The sequence below is a fragment of the Talpa europaea genome (genome assembly GCF_964194135.1).
Source record: "Talpa europaea genome assembly, chromosome: 14".
NCBI lineage: Eukaryota > Metazoa > Chordata > Mammalia > Eulipotyphla > Talpidae > Talpa > Talpa europaea.
Window position 1 is genome coordinate 51,716,881 of NC_140082.1, and position 17,342 is coordinate 51,734,222.

A 17,342-nucleotide genomic window follows, 5' to 3' on the forward strand; every position below is an offset into this window, starting at 1 on the left:
ATGGCAGAGATTAGCATTAATTAAACAGTCATAAGGATAAGTACACATTTATAACTGTGATAAATTCCACAAAGGAAAGGTACATGGGGCTCTAAGACATAGTTTGACCTAGTCTGAGAGGACAGCTTGTATGTGAAATTAGGTGATAGAAAGAAGGGGAGAGCATTCCTATCAGCCTCAGCGACATTGTGAACATCACTCCATGGCCTAACAGAAGGCTGGGGGTGGGGCTTATGTGGGTGACGTGGGAGCATGGTGGGGTGTTAGCCTGAATTGGCAATGGGAGCCAGATTCAAAAGGACTTGTAGGATGCTTTAAGAAGTTTAGACTTTCTTTCTTGTAAATATAGTCCGAATGTTGAGAAACCCTAAATCCTAAATGGGCAATGAAGAGGTGATAGTAATCCTCAGATTTTCATTTTGGTATTTTGCAAAGCTCAGTTCTGGCTCAATGAAGGTTTATGCATTGGAGCAGGGCCAGAGTGGATTCTAGTTGAGGGTGTGGGAGGCTGTGGCAGTTCTTAGAGGATTAAACACCAGTCCGAGTGATGGTGACAGAATAGGTTGGTACTGAGACAAGAAAGAATTAATAACATCACGACAGGTGACTTAGGAGTACTAAGCATTAAGGTTGAATTGGAACCAGATGATGTAAGATGCTGCCTTAGTTTCAATAGTTCAAGCCCAATACAGTGCTCATCCATGTCTCTGCCTTTACCCATGTTTTTCCTTTAATTCACTCACTCAGTCATTTATACACTGAATCATTTACTTATTCGTTTGCTCAATAAATATTTACTTTGTATCTAGTATGTGGCAAACACAATACCAAGCAAGTACATTTCTAACCTTGATTTCCACTTTCTGTTGCTCAAATTATCATAACTTTTTTTTTTTAACCAACGTGCATCTCAGAGCAGCTTCTTCTAAGTGTACTTCATGGATCTTCCCAAGTAGAAATAGCAGCCTTCAGCCATTCCTCCCCTATGTAGAGACAGCACAACTCTCAAGAACTAAGTCATGCCATATTACCAGTAGTTTCAGACAAAGAACTTCTTTACCATAGTCTGTTGTTCCCACTGGAACAGAGTCCCATGAAATATAGGATTGTTCAACTGAGTTAAAATTAGTTACAGAAAACAAAGGCAGGGAACTTTTCATGAAACAAAATTAAATTTTCTGAAAATTATCAGATTGCAATGATGCCTCTAACTTTATGTATTATTGTTATATTTTGGTAAACGTCTATAAGTGCACATTATGTAGGATTTTACAACACTCCACTCCTTGTAATTATGTTCTTTCAGAAATGTCTGATGATTAGGTAATCTAACCTCCCCTGTGACAAATGGGTCTTTCAGGAGTATGCTGGATCCTGCTCATTCCAGCTCAGGAGATCCAGATGGCCTCATCTCTTTCTAGACTCTTATTCAATAATGTTGCTCTGGTAGATTGACATTGGCAACGATGGCAGTGTTTTCACCATGGAAATAGGCAGTGCTGTGAATCAGAGCTTTAACTTTTTTTATTCAAGGAACTGCATTATTTTCCCTAGCACGCCACCACTTTGAATTAAGAAAACATTAAAATTAGTGAGCTGAATTAATTCACTTAGCATTGAATTAATTTTAGTATATGTGCATGTGCATGCATGTGCTATTCATAATACCTATAGGAAAAAAGTGAAATTCTGTTAATCCTCATCTTCATTTTGCACTTCATTCAAACCCTCCCCACTCCATCAGTACACTTAGTGGTGCAAATAGCAGTCAATTTTTCTTTCCTCAAAATGATCATAACCTAGTTGGTAAGAGGCAACAGGAATTACTGTTCAACATAAAGAGGATGCCTTCTGAATAAAAGTAGAGGTCGTGCAGTTGGAGAGGAGGAAATGGATTTAAGAACTATATATAGGAGGAAAAAACAGGATTACTTGGTGACAGGCACGAGAGAGTGAGGAATGGAAGATGGTTGCCAATTTTCTAGATTGTGCATGTGGGTGTATGGTTGTCTATCTCTAAAATGAGAATTCAGGCAAATAAATGAGTTGAAGGGTGGTGTGGGTAGGGCAGGCAGAGGTGGGTGAAGGAGATGGGTTTAATTTGGGGCATGTTAATTTGAAGTTATTTTAGAGTATTTTGAAGGTACTTTGAAATATGTACTTGGAAATTGGAAAGACTTTGGGTGATAGTGATTCAAAGTCATTACCATGTGTTGGTAATGAAGGCTGCGTGAGAATAAGACGGAGTATTAGTCAGGATTCCAGCAGGAAACAGATGTCATACTCAAATGGGGTAATTAAGAAGAATCTGATGATAAGAAAAATCATAAAGATTATGGGAAGGATTAAAGAAACCAGCTGAACTGATGAAGCACACTGGAACTAGTAACAGCTGAGAGCTATTACCACTCTTAGGCATGCGGGTCAAAGGGAAGGAACTTTTTCTAATTTAATATATTTATATTTTGTATTTTCTCACATCATTGTTCATTTTGCACAATACTTGATTTCTCCCTCAGGGTAGTCCCTGTAATTCTCTGACCACCACAGCACCCGTGAACCCTCACCATAGTCCCTTGTGCTCTTTCCTCCCCTGTTTTTACCCCTCTCCTTGATCCACCCCCATAGGCCTCAGAGCTATGGTCAGCTTGCAAGGTTTTTTCTTTTTTAGGAGCCTTTTTTTGGTTCCCCTCAATTCCCTCTATAAGGGAAACCATCCAATAATTTTCTTTTTCTTCCGACTTATTTCACTGAGCATACTCCTTTCCAGCTCCATCCATGTTGCTGCAAATGGCATGAGTTTATCTTTTTTTGATCACTGAGTAGTATTCCATTGTATTTATATGCCACATCTTCTTGATCCAGTCAACTGTTTTGGAACATTTAGGTTGTTTCCACAGCTTAGCTATTGCAAATGTTGTTGCAATAAACATGGGAGTGCAGGTTTCCATTTGAATTAATGTTTTTGTGTCCTTTGAGTAGATTCCTAAGAATGGACTCACTGGGTCATACGGTAGTTCCATTTTTAGTATTTTGAGGACACCTTTACCAGAATCTGGACAAGAAGAAGCTGAATTTATAGATTTGGCTATGGGAGATAGTTGTCCACTAGGACCTGCAACCTTCACTAGAGGAGATGCCTTTGGAAAACATTATGGTCTCCCTTTCTTCCCACCATCTAACCTTTGACCTTCCATTGGCCAAATCCATCCTGGAGCCAAAGGGCAAGGAAATGCCTGGAAGCCCCAAAGAGGTCATCTTCTTCGGGCACAGCATGATAGAGGAAGGTGGCGAGTGAGGTGTAGTGGATATGGAATGGCAATTGGATACCAACCAATGAGATGATCTGCAGAGAATAGGGCAGTCCAGAACCTTGAAAAAATACCAACATCAAAGGAGGAAAATGGAATCCAGAAAGAATAGATGAAAACCAGGGATGAGTGGATTGGCTGAAAAGAAGGAGAACGTGCTAAGAACGAGGAAGCAATCACATTCTCACATGCAGGGGGAAAAAACATCTAACTACTTAGGTCCCAAGAATGCCCAATGAATTAGCCATTCAGCATCCTTGGTGACTATTTTATTTCATTCTGTGGCAGGCCCTAAGTTTTGAAATCAGTGATCATTCCAGAAACAGCATCATTGTTTTTTTTTTAATAGAACATGAAAGGTGGAGACTGGTAGAGAGTTGGTCACCTTGAGTAATGGACTTCTTCTTCTTTGTGTCTCCAGATCCACCTCTGTTCCCAGCCTTACAAGCACACAGCTTGAAAGGTTTGTAGGGGGGCATAGACAGTCAACAGGAAAGGAAGGGGGTGGCAACTGCTGGCCAGAAAAAAGGAGTAGCCTTTTCATTTCTGAAGCCCTTTGGAGTACAACAGTAGCAAATCCAAGAGCAGAAGTTTTACTTTCCATGTCAGAACTGGTGGATTATCTTAATTAAATGCCTAACCATCTTGGTTAGGCAGTTTGCTTAGCTACTACAGAATATGACCTGGTTTTGAATTGACAGGGAGTTGGAAATCATTGCATAGTATGCTTTAAAGAAAAAAGATAGTCTTCATTAGGAAACTAGCACTTGGAAATATGAGTGGAATGCATATGTGGAATAGTCCCTAGAAAACACCCCATAAATATTGAATAAAACAAAATAAAATTTGGAAAGATGCAGTAAAACAGTTTTAAGTATACTTGATAGAGCAAATGGTTTCATCTTACATGGTTTGACATCTCACCAAAGGATTAACAAAAGTTACATTTTCTCTACTTAATTCTAGTCTATTTTTATTACAAAATATAACTTCATTAACCAAAAAATACAACAAAAATTTTAACATGCAACACCACCTTATTTATGGTTGGTATCTGATTTTTTTTTATCAAGGCTGTTATCCTCTGTGCCCTTTTTCCTGCATACTAAATGTACAATTTTGTGTCATATTTCTTAGTATAAAATGGTGGATATTCTATTACTTTGTAGTCATCATTTTTAGTGGCTAAAGATGTTAAGATGTTCTTTTTAGCTGTTACCCTGTTACTGTTTACATTTTTGCATGCTTTTCATCATATAAAGAAACGCGTGATGAGGTCTTTGTACCCAGAAATTTTCCCACTGACTTATGGGTGGTTTTCCTAGGAAATCCTTTGGCTTTCCTGAAATCAAATTTCTAGGTCAAAGAATAAAATCAGGGGCCTCCCCGGTGGCTCAGCGGTTGAGCACTGGGTTGCGAAGCTGCCCACAGCCTCTGCGGCACCGGTTTGATTCCCAGCTGCTCCTCAGCCACTGGAGGAGGGTCCTGCATGGCGCACAGACCTCTCCTGCTGCCCGCTGCTCCCCTCAGCAGTGTACTTCGGTCCTTCTGCCTGCTCTGCTCCCCGCTCTGGCTCTGGTGAATTCTCTTACCCTCCCGCCCTTCTGACTGTACCCAGTGCTTGTATAAATATAAATAAATAAATAAATCTTTAAAAAAAAAAAGAATAAAATCAGTTACCAATCTTCAAGCACCTTAAGGCAGACTAATTTTTACAATTTCCTAAGCTTGCCTTTAAGTGAATTTAATTTTCATTTCTTTAGCATTTTGCATGTCTAACAACTCCCTCAGCCAAGTGAACCCAGTAGATTTTATCTTTCAGCCTGAGGAATGCAAATGGTAGTAGGTCTGTGTAGAAAGAAATTAAGGTGCCTTGATGGTGGGTGTGGTGTATTAACAGACACCTGGAAGGTGTGATCCTGTACCTCTGAATCATATACAGTGTTGTAAACCCATGTTACCTCAATTTTAAAAAGTACATTGTTAAATAAAAGACATTAACACAGTGAATTCAAACCCATTGCCCCTATGTACAGAGTTTAAGACAAGAAATACTGATTTGAATTTGACCACTAAAGTTTTAATACATGATTCAGTCATCATCTGTGATTTGGTTCAATCTGGTTACCATTTGCTGGAGTGTTTCAAACTCAATCAAAAAGGCTAGCTGGGAAAGGAAGGACTAGAGTCAAAATAAGGTGGGGTGCAATTGTATAGGAAATATAACCAAAATGAAAATGCATACATTGTGCAAAGATGAAAAAAGATGTAAGAATTATATAAAATAGAATATTTAAATATAAAAAAAAGGCTAGCTGGGATGGAGTAGTCATACCCAGTGTAGCATATGCTGTAAAACCCGGATATAATTGTTATTTACCAAACTTATTTAATATGTTTACCTCTTGCCCCAGCATTTTACACAGCAGAGCTCAAGTATGGCACATGTTTTCTGTGCTTTGCTCTTTTACACTTCTGACAATGTGTTGATTTTTCATATCTGGTGTTTTTATTTGGTTAGTCTGATTGCATTTTTCTTCTCTTTGCATTTAATTATTTCCCCCCTTCTGTCAGTATTTTCTGCCTATCTTCATTATTGTGATTTTCTCCTCTAACATCTCAATGGTGATTCTTTCTAGTTTTCACAAACTACCTACACATGATTTCTGCCATGTATATACTTAAACATTTTATTTAAATAAATAGAATACACGCATACATTATATAAAACCATTTTACTAAGTACAGAGCACTCAGTCCTTTAAATACTTTTGCACTGTATAAAAATAGATAAAATCTGTAACTCTACACACATTTTTGAAATTTTCATTTTTGATTACAAATTAGGTAAATAAATGCCAAAAATATGTATAGTTTCATAAACTCCCACAATCTGCCACTATACATTTGTCCTAGATAGGTTCAACATTTACAAGTCAGTAGGTGTAGTTTTCACTTGACCTCAGGATACTTTTCATTCATTGGCTAAACTGATCAAGAGAAAATGTATTCAGCTGAATTTGGGGGAGACATTGATATAAATAACTGGGTAGACATCAAACTTGGTAGGCAAGTTTTTAAATTAAGACTGTTTTTCAAAGAACAGTTTTAGGTTAACAGCAAAATTGAGGAGTAGGAACAGAGATTTCTCATAGACACACCCAGCCTCAAACATTTTCAATCTCCTCCATTATCAGCACTTCCCCCCCCACCCCCCCACCCCGGGAAATACGTTTTTGGAAATAGATGACATTGCATTGATATAATCACCCAAAGTTCATAGTTTACAGTTCACTCTTTTTTTTTAATTTTTTTTTCCTTTTTTATTTTATATATTTTTTACATCATTTTTCATTTTTGCACAATGTATGCATTTTCATCTTGGTTATAATCCCCATACAATTCCCACCCCCCCTTGTTTTGATCCTACTCCCTCCTCCCCCTCTTTTCCCTCCCCCCACCCCCAGCGTGTCTCTGGTTTATATTTGCTTTACATATTCCATTGCCCCTGTCTTTCTGGTAACCACTAATTGGTCTTACAGCCTAAATGTTAAACCATCTTTGTTTCACTTTGATACAAGACTTTTCTTTTTACTTCTACAACTTTCATCACTTTTCAATGCAAGAGGGACAAAGAGAATAAGAATCATAGTTATGTTCATGGATTATGTTATTTTTTTATTCCCTCTATTTTCAGTTCTGTGTTTCATTACTGTTATGATGCCATTTTTTTATTTTAATAAATGTAATATCAAATGTTATTTAATAAAAAATGAAGTCTCTTACAATCCTTTGTATTTCTGAGTTGTCTTTTTTATTTCACTTTAATTTCTTATTCTAATGATTTTATCCCTTTTTCTTTTTTTTTTGTATTCCAATAATTTATTTTTATTTTTTTTAATTTTCTTTGTGAGTGTATTGAATTTTTATTTATTTTTATTTTTTTTGAAAACAATTACCGAAGTATTTTATTTTTTTTTATATTCCCCATACAATTGCAGCCCCCCCCATTCTGACGCCAATCCCTCCTCTCCCTCCCCCGCCCCCCTAAAAGTGTCTCTGGTTCATAGTTTTTTGTTGAATTTGATTTTCACTTTCTTATAGATATTCATTTTCCTGGAACCTTATTTAAGTTTTCTAGATTCCTCCTATGAGTGAGACCATCCGGTATTTTTCTTTTTCTTTTTGGCTTATTTCGCTGAGCATGATCCCTTCCAGCGCCATCCATGTTGCTGCAAATTGCATGTGTTTATCTTTTTTGAATGCTGAGTAATATTCCATGGTATATATGTACCACATCTTCTTGATCCAGTCATCTATTTTTGGGCATTTGGGTTGTTTCCAAAGCTTAGCTATTGTAAATAGTGCTGCTATAAACATAGGGGTGCAGGTGTTCTTTGGAATTGATGTTTCTGTGTCCTTTGGGTAAATACCTAGGAGTGGAATTGCTGGATCATATGGAAGCTTTATGTTTAGTAGGTCCAGAAATCTCCACATAGCTCTCCACAGTGGTTGGACCAGTTTGCACTCCCACCAACAGTGCAGAAGAGTTCCTTTTTCTCCACACCCTCGCCAACATTTGTTGTTGCTAGTTTTTTTAATATGTGCCATTCTCACTGGTGTAAGATGGTATCTCATGGTAGTTTTGATTTGCATTTCCCTGATGACAAGTGATGTTGAACATTTTTTCATATGCCTGTTGGCCATTTGCATTTCCTCTTCAGAGAAGTTTCTTTTTAGCTCTTCTGCCCATTTTTTGACTGGGTTATTTTCTTTGTTGTTGTTGAGTCTCATCAGCTCTTTGCAGATTTTTGTGATCAGTCCTTTATCATTAATGTTGGGTGCAAAAATGTTCTCCCAGTTGGTGGGGTTTCTCTTTGTTTTTGTTATTGTCTCTTTTGCTGTGCAGAAGCTCTTTAATTTGATGTAGTCCCAGCTGTTTATCTTTGCCTTCACTATCACTGCTTTGGGTGATGTGTCTGTAAAGATGTCTTTGATGTGCAAATCACGCAGTGTTTCGCCTATATTTCCTTCTATATATTTTATGGTTTCAGGTCTTATGTCTAGTTCTTTAATCCATTTTGAGTTGATTTTTGTGTATGGTGTGAGGTAGTGGTCAAGCTTCATTCTTTTGCATGTAGCGACCCAGTTTTCCCAGCACCATTTATTGAACAAACTTTCTTTGCTCCAATGCATAGTCTTTGCTCCTTTGTCAAAGATTAGTTGACCATAAATCTGTGGGTTTATTTCTGGATTTTCTTTTCGATTCCATTGGTCTGTATGTCTGTTCTTGTTCCAATACCATGCAGTTTTGATGATTATGGCTTTGTAGTAGAGTTTGAAGTCTGGGAGTGTGATGCCTCCATTCCCTTCTTTTTTTTTCAGGAGAGCTTTGGCTATTTGGGTTTTTTTGTGATTCCATATGAATTTCATCAATAATTGTTCTCTCTTAATGTTAGTTGTCCATTCTGTTGATTTAGGCAAATGTGCAATGTTCATTGACATTATAGTATCATATGGAATATCTTTTGAAGCCTGAATATTGTCTGTGCTCTGCTAGTCAGACCTCCAACACACACAGCTTCTTGCAATCTTTGATCTTTTTGCTGTCTCCATGGTTTTGCATTTTCCAGAATATTATATAAGTAGAGTCATACAGTATGTATGTTTCTCTTTATGGTAATTTTCTTCCATGTCTTTTCATGGCTTGATAGCTCCTTCCTTTTTAGTATTGAATAGTACCCCATTGTCTGGATGTGCCACAGCTTGTTAATCCATTCACCTACTGAAGGACATCTTTGTTTGTTTCCCAGTTTTTGTAGCTATGAATGAAGCTGCTGTAAACATCTGAGTATAGTCTTTTGTGTGGATTTAAAATTTTCAACTCCTAGGTGAATACCAGGAAGCATAATTGCTGGATCATAGGGTAAGATTATGCTTAGTTTTATAAGCAGCCACCAAACTGTCTTCCAGAGAAACTAAACTATAATGCTTTGTTTTCTCAATGAATAAATGCAAGTTTCTGTTGTTCCATATCTTCATCAACATCTAGTATTGTCAGCGTATGGGTGTTTAGCCTATTTCATTAAGTATGTAGTGGTATGTCATTTTGTTTTAATTTGCATTTCTTTGATGACGTATCATTTAGAAAAGGTTCCCATATCTAAAATTGAAAGGTATTTTACCTTCCAGACATGTACATATATATTTCCCTAAATAATACTTCTCTAAATATATTGATATATGTGCAATATAGCATACATTTCATTTATATTATATATGTATCTCAAAATACTAATAAGAATTTTAGCTTCTTACTATTTTCTTGTTAGCATTTTTTGGTTAGCACATTAATTTTTCTATATAGGTAAATGTATTGTTAGTAGTTTTCTGAGTATGAGAAGAGTAATTGCTAAGGAGATCTTAGTTAATTTTAAAAGCATGTCCAACATATTGAAAATCATGCCATTTGTTTCTTTTGTAGCCACTGGTATTTCTCTTAAACCAATGTCTTCCTCTGATGCACACATTATACTACTGAACCAAACTTTTCACTATCCATGATAGACTATGACCTTCATAATCTTTACATATTGAAGAGTCTAATGAAATTACTCACTTGTTCATGAAATATTTATAGGCAGCTACAATGCCTATAAACTGATCTCAGATACAAAAGGAGTACAACTAATTAACATTACAAATCTGTGTTACCTAGTTTATTTTTCCCCAAAATAATTTTATAAGATTCATAAGAATTACATAGTAGTCTTTTGTTCTGTCAAGCCTCCACAGATTATCAAATCTGCTTCATTGATTTTCTTTTTCAGGAAAAGGATTTTTAAAGGCTATAAAATAGTAATTAAAATGCTGGAGGATATAACTAGGCATGCCAAGTAATGAAATTAACAAGGTTCACTGGCTCTATGTGACATAATAGCCTCTTTACTAACAAGGAAGTAAATATTATCCCTTAAAGTTACTATGTGTGGATTTAGGTTGGAGCAAAAATAAACCCAGAGTTCAAGGTCAGGCACTGCTTTTTGAAAAGAAAGACTTACTGTCTGTTAGTGTAAATTCCCTGAGGTTCCCTGCCTTGCCTAGTGTCTGTAATTTACAGTCTAGGATAGTGTCAGTTACCACTTGAGTATGTAATGATTCATTTCATTCATTTAGTGCTTATTAAATATATGAGAGATACAAAGAGGTGGAAAACAGTGTTTGGTACCCTTTGAAGAAATTAAACTAATAAGGGTAACTTTTTCCTACCTTATGCTGTTTGGAATGCTAATTAAACAAACTTCTGAGACATAACCCTAAACTACTTTTATTTCCATTTCACTGTATCCAGATACTGCCTCCAAAGAGTCAGAAATTCTCCTGCTTAGAGTAAATCTGCTCCAGTACTAGGAACTGATGGTGTGGCCAGTTACAAAAACTCAACAAGCCCCTGCAGTGGGGGCAACACAACTCTCCTTGGTGCTCAGGACCCAAACACCCCTCCCTTGTAACCATGTTGCTCATACTTGAAGAATGTGGATAAGAGAGGTTATGAAAGGGAAGTGTATGTCTCCCTAAGAGATTTGATGGATGTTGACTGTCAAGGGAGGTATAAATGGGGAAGGGATAAAAGATACGTGAGAGGTTCAAATTCAGATTCTCATCTGGAAGTGGTCTGTTTGGTGATTCCATAAGCAGTTTTGTGATATCCTGGGAATATCCTAGGAACATCTTGTTACCGGTTGATAACTTCTCAGGGGCATTAAATCAGTCAGTCTGTGCTCCTCTGATTTGGCATGATAGATTTGAAAATTAATTCATATTCTATATTTATATTGAAATATATTATTCCTCCTCTTTAGTCATCTGGGTTTCATTTGCCCTTAATTTTACCTAATTAGCAGCTGCTGTGCGATTGCTATTTGTTATATGAAGAGTGAATGGGGAAAATATTCTTTATGTAGATTGTGAGCAGAGTTGCTTTGTCAAAAAGTGAACTAAATTTGGGCTTATGCTGGCCCCAAGATAGGTCATTTATGAATGTTTTGCTAGGATGTCTATTTTGTTTACTTTGAAAAGTCAATTTTGATGTTCATTATAAGAAAATATGATGTGATAAATAGCAAGAGAGTGAATTGTATGAAAACCAATTATGCTATCATCTTATAATCTAATTTAAAAAGAAGATTGAGTTTTCTTTAGTAATTCAGATATGAAAGAAAAACTGTCAAATTCAGTCAAATGCAATTTCTATGCAAAGACAATAAATCTTAAATAATATACAAATACCTCTCTCAGCTGCATTCATAGACTCTTGTATTTTCAAATAGTGAGGCTTCCTAGAATATCATTCTAGGTCTTTCTATTAATTCAACAGCTATTCAACTCTCAATTCTCCTTTTTAAAAAATAGTATTTATTCTTTTAATTGAGGAAACATTGAAATCCTCTCCATTGAGTATCACCACAGCAGCACCCCCACCACTAGATCACCCATAGTCCACCACCATTATGGGCCATCACCCATTATACTTCCTTCCCTTTTTGATCTCCCCCGCCTACTCTGTAATATCTCTAATCTTGACTTTATAGATTAAGACTTTCAGCCAGCCCACTACACTGTCTTCTTCTCTGCCTTTGTTCTCAGCTATCTAATCCACATCACCATTAGGGACCCCAAACCACCAACTCAAACCCAGAATCCAAACTGATGACTCCCCAAAAATTAGGACCTGCACATCCTAAATGCCTCTGCTAACATGCTCACTACTTCCCTCTAGTAAGCTATGCAGTCAGACCAATTCTGTCTCCTGAACATCACTTTTATCCACTCTCTTTTCTTTGAAAGCACTTCTGTGACTCTGCATATCTTGCTTAAACAAATGCAATTAATTCTCTTTTTTTTTAAAGATTTATTTATTTACTTATACAAGCACTGGGTACAGTCAGAAACGTGGGAGGGTGAGAGAATTCACCAGAGCCAGAGTGGGGAGTAGAACAGGCAGACTGACGAAACACACTGCTGAGGGGAGCAGCGGGCGCGGCAGGAGAGGTATGTTGCTCCATGAAATGCAATTAATTCTTAATTAGGCTGCTGCTATCTAATCTTTTCTATCCTCCTCCTTTCCCTACCCCAAAAAATTCCCTTTGGAAGATAGCAATCCTGTGTACTTCTTTGTTTAAAAAGTTCAATGGCATCCCATCAGTTACACTTAAGCTGTAATACCTAGTAACTTTTGAATCCTGTTCTCTAAATAAGCCTCTCTATGTGCAGCAGGCAGTGCTTTGTAATCTCATATTCCACATCTTTACATTTTCTCTTTCTTCTACTTGGAAGGCTTTTTCTTGCCGTGTCTAGCTAATTCCTACTCCTCTTCTAACTTAAAATAAACATCATCTTCTCTTGGATACTTCCTGACATATTCCATCTATCTAGAAGTAGACTTACAACCCTTCTGTATTCCAAGAACATTGTGTGCATGTTCCCTGTAATACCACATAATACATGAGTTTATATGATAATGTTGTCTGTTTCCTCAGGTAGTGACAGCCTGGAAAGCAGCTACTGTGTATTATTTACTCTTGTCTTCCCAGTAACGGGATTGCTATTACAATACAACAAGTATTTGTTGAACACCTACTATGTGCAGGCCAATTAAGTGCTTATGATACATCAGTAAACAAAACAGATGAAAAATCTATATTTATCAATTTATATTCCAGTATATAATAGTCCCTTGGTATTGAGAGAGAGTGAGAGCAAGAGACAGAAAAAGAGAGAAATAAGGAAGGAAGAAGGAAAGAAAGGACATGCTGGGATTAAGTATTATGGGGTTGTAATTGCTTTGAAAGGAAACAATAGTGGCTATTTTGGCTGGGAATTTGAAATTTCCAGGTGCCAGTCTGTAGAATGAGAAGTAGACCTCTTGGAATGCTTCCAGAGATTTTCCTTCTCATGTTATCTGTTGTTTTAAGGCTTCACTATAGAACTCTCCTTGCTTTTCTATTACTAAATGTTACATAAAACTTAGATTAAAAAATATATGAATACATATTTTTAGAAATAAAAAGTAATAGTGTTCAAGCTTTTAAAGTTTCAATAAAAAGTTTTCTTATTGTTGCCACTTGTAATATCCTAAGGTACATTCTAGGAGATAGGTGAATGCATGCACCTGCACTTTTCCTATGAATCATCATCAGCATTAGATCAGACATTTGGAAATTTCATATTTATTTCTGGTAACTGTCCATACTTAAAATAAATTTGTTCAGGGTTTTTCATGTTTTACAGATAATGTCTAATGGTGATGCATTCCACCTTGTTTATACAGTGCCTAGATATAATTTTGAATTTAAATGAACCTTTCATTTTCCTGGAAAGTATTTTATACCATTTTCTCCAGCATTTCCATAGTGTCATATTTTGTACTGCTAGGGCTATCTATAAGGTCTTGTTAGGAAATCACATTTCTTTTTTAAGAGTTAAAGATACATGATTTTTTTAAAAAAATACTATTGGTATTGATAAAGATATTGTTGATAAAGACGTTGTAAATAATAAGTCAGAAGGAGAAAGACAAATGCTGGGTGGTTTCATTTATATGTGGAATATGGAGAAACAAAGCAAAGGGTTAGATAAAACCAAACCAGGCGCAAACCCTGCAAATCTGACTATAGGATGGAGACTACCAGAGCAGAAGGGGTGAAGCGGAGGAGAAAAATGTGGTGGGATCCTAATGGACTATGGTGGAGGACTATGGGTGCCTTAGCTGTGGGTGTGGTGTAGTGACATACATCTGAAGGGGGTGATCCTATCCCTTTAAATCATGTGCATTGTTGTAAACCAATGTTACCTCAATAAAAAAAAAACTAGGAATATATTAATTTTAAAAATGAGTTTGTGCGTGCGTGTGTGTGTGTGTAAGCATGCATGCATGCTCATGGGCACATAAAAAAAAAGAAGGGGAAAGAAATCATTGCTATTTAAGGTTTGTAAGGTTAGTTTGGAAGAGTTTTCCAGCTGAAAGTAAACACATTAATTTAAAAGGTACCACTTTTGGCCAGTCCAGGCATTCCTGAGTTCGTGACACAAGCCACTTGGAATCTGGAGATCTGGGTATGCAGTGGGTCCTGAGTGTTAAGGGGCAGCAGCTGCAGGATGTGAGCTTGTTTCTCACAGTTAACAGCACCGTGTGTCCTGTGCTGCTCTCACTTACGTTGTGAAATGAGTGGGCAAGATGCCTCTGCCCCTTAGCATTTTAATGTGGGCAGCCCAGCGGTGTGTGCAACCTGGAGATAACACCGCATTATTCATTCCTTTGTATCTATGGCTGTACTTGCTTGTCTGTCTTGCCAGCCTGTGAGAACCAGCTAAGGGATCATCAGTTGCTTTTATTATGATTGAAAGCAGAAAAGCGTTGTGAATTTCTCTCACATTCATTAATTATGCCCAGATACTCGTTCTGTGTGGTGTTTCTTATAACCTTCTTTCAATGCTTAACATTGAAAAATTCAAAGTAATAGTTTCTTTTCCTAGAGCAAACCTTTTAATTTTGTTTGACCTTATCATGAAGGATGTCCCAATGAAGTGAGCATTCAGTTCCACACCAAACATGAATGACTCACTAGACACAACACACAGCCCCCCCTTTTAAAAAAAGTAAATGATCTCACATGGTTTAATAGCTTGTGGGTGATGAAAAATTTAATTTGTGTTCCAGTTAATTCTCGATGTCTAGACCACATTCCTTTCAGAGCTTTGAGATAACACCACAGTCTCCTCACTGATACTACTTCCCTACTAAGCAAGGTAGCTATGTAATGGGGGTGGCATAGAGTGCCCTTCTTATTGACGTGTGACACCACTAACATGGTGGAAACCAAAAAATGGAAAAATAGAAATGAGAATCCAAAATGTTTACCAAAACAATGCAGGGAACCTAAGACTTAAATTTGAAACTAGGGCCCATTGAGAGGGTTTGTTAGCTGGTGCTCACAGAGCAAAGTCTTTTATCTGTTTAAGATAAAAACTAGAAGCATTGTTAAATTATGATTGCAAATTATAAAGCCTTATTGTGTTCCTATTACTCGTCTAATGAGTAACTCTGATCTTTTCTGGGGCAATGGAAATATGAAATGATGGAATCACATAGTGCAGGTCACGAAATGCAGCTAAAGCATAGATCTTAAAGTTCATTAATGAATCCTTGTTCACTGTGTCTCTCCCCTAGTCATAACCATATTACATTTTAAAATATAACAAAACATGCTGGAAATCTTAACAAAATCATTTTGCCTTATTTTTAAGTACATTTATATTTATTTCATTTATTAGCTTTTTTTAAGGTGGTTTATCATTAGAAGGATTTTCTCTCTGAAACTATAAAATCTTGAGATATAAACCTTTCATAAATTATCTCTAACTAGTGATAATTTTTAATACACACATGAGCACACAGAGCCATATTCAAGTTAAAGCTTGCTCTTTATGTGATTTCAAACTCAAATTCAACTGAAAATGGAATCGCACTTCATAAACTAGCTAATCAAGGATAAGAGTCAGCTTTGATTTGTAAGCTAAAAGGTGCATATAGACATTGTCTGTTGGACATAATAATTTATCTTGGCTTGGTGACTGATAGAGTCTGTTTCTGTATTTTACTTTGACACACCAAAGCTTCTCATATAATCTGCTTCCTGTACATTTTCTCTGACATGGAGTCGTAGTGAACCTGTGGTTACTATGAACTTGATAAGATGTTGTCTCAGTCACAGCAGTGACTTTGAGATTCGATAAGTTTTACTGAGCTACAAAAGCTTTCAAAGATCTATGTGTTAGAAGTTATGAATGTCTTCTAGAGAATATTGAAGCTTTCTGATTAAGCATGCAATCGAAGAAAAAGATACTTATTGCTACAATCTACTATTTATAACTAGTGATGTGCTTCCGAAGCCTATTCCTGAATTCTGGTATTACATAAGTAAAAGTTTGCCCAAATGTTCACCAGTCATCAAAGAACAGAAAACTAAATAAAGGTAAGGTAGGAACTCTGGAAGCAAAGGATGTTTCCTATGGAATCAAAGTACAATCCCAATTATAATGAACACAATGACCTTTCTCCTAAATTGTTGTATAAACTTAGCCTAGCTTCACATGCAGTTTCTTAAATACTTGCACCGTGTCTTGCCTTGGCTTGCCTAGTGTGCAAACCTACAGCTTCTGATAAGTTAGTGGCACCAATGAAAAGGCACATTGTCCTGAGTAGACTAGAAGTTCAACTGAAGATCACTACATGATAGTTAGTAAAAGTACAATTTTTAAATATGTTCCTTGGTTTGGAAACTCTGCATTATCCCAGGTGGGCAGGTCAAAATAGTGACTGACTTCTAGGAGCTTAATCTGAATGACACTGCTGACATTAATAATAATAACATTCATACTTTGTAGCTTTTATATACAGTTCTCAAAAGAAATTGTATTGAAGTAGTAGTAGAAGTAGTAGAAATAGTTGTAGTAGCATCATTCGTAGTACTTGGAGGATAGTAACTGAGAGGGGTTTGGTATCAGAGACCTGGACTGCTAGTAAGCACCACCAGGGTACTGGACACCTGTGAGTACATTAGGGCAATGAAAAGGAAAAATTGAAAGAGGATACAGAAAGGCTACAAGTGGGCTTTTTGGACAATTCAAATTATTTCTGAGTTTTTCTTGGAATATGAAGAAGGCAGTAGACTAACACATGACTCAAAATTGCTCTAAAAAATGTATGAGTTCTTAAAACTCCTTTTTTTGTACCTTTCTTTTTTAATTTTTTTTTAATTTTTTTTATTTTTGTGTAGAAGAACTGGGTTGTAGGCCAGAGGCGCAGGGGGTGAGAGGATTCACCAAAGACAGAGTGGGGAGCAGAACAGGCAGACTGACTGAAATACACTGCTAGGGGAGCAGCGGGCGAGACAGGAGAGGTCGGCTGTACCATGTGGGTAGCTCCCTGGCCGGCCAGGGGATCAAACCACAGAGGCTATGCATAGTGTC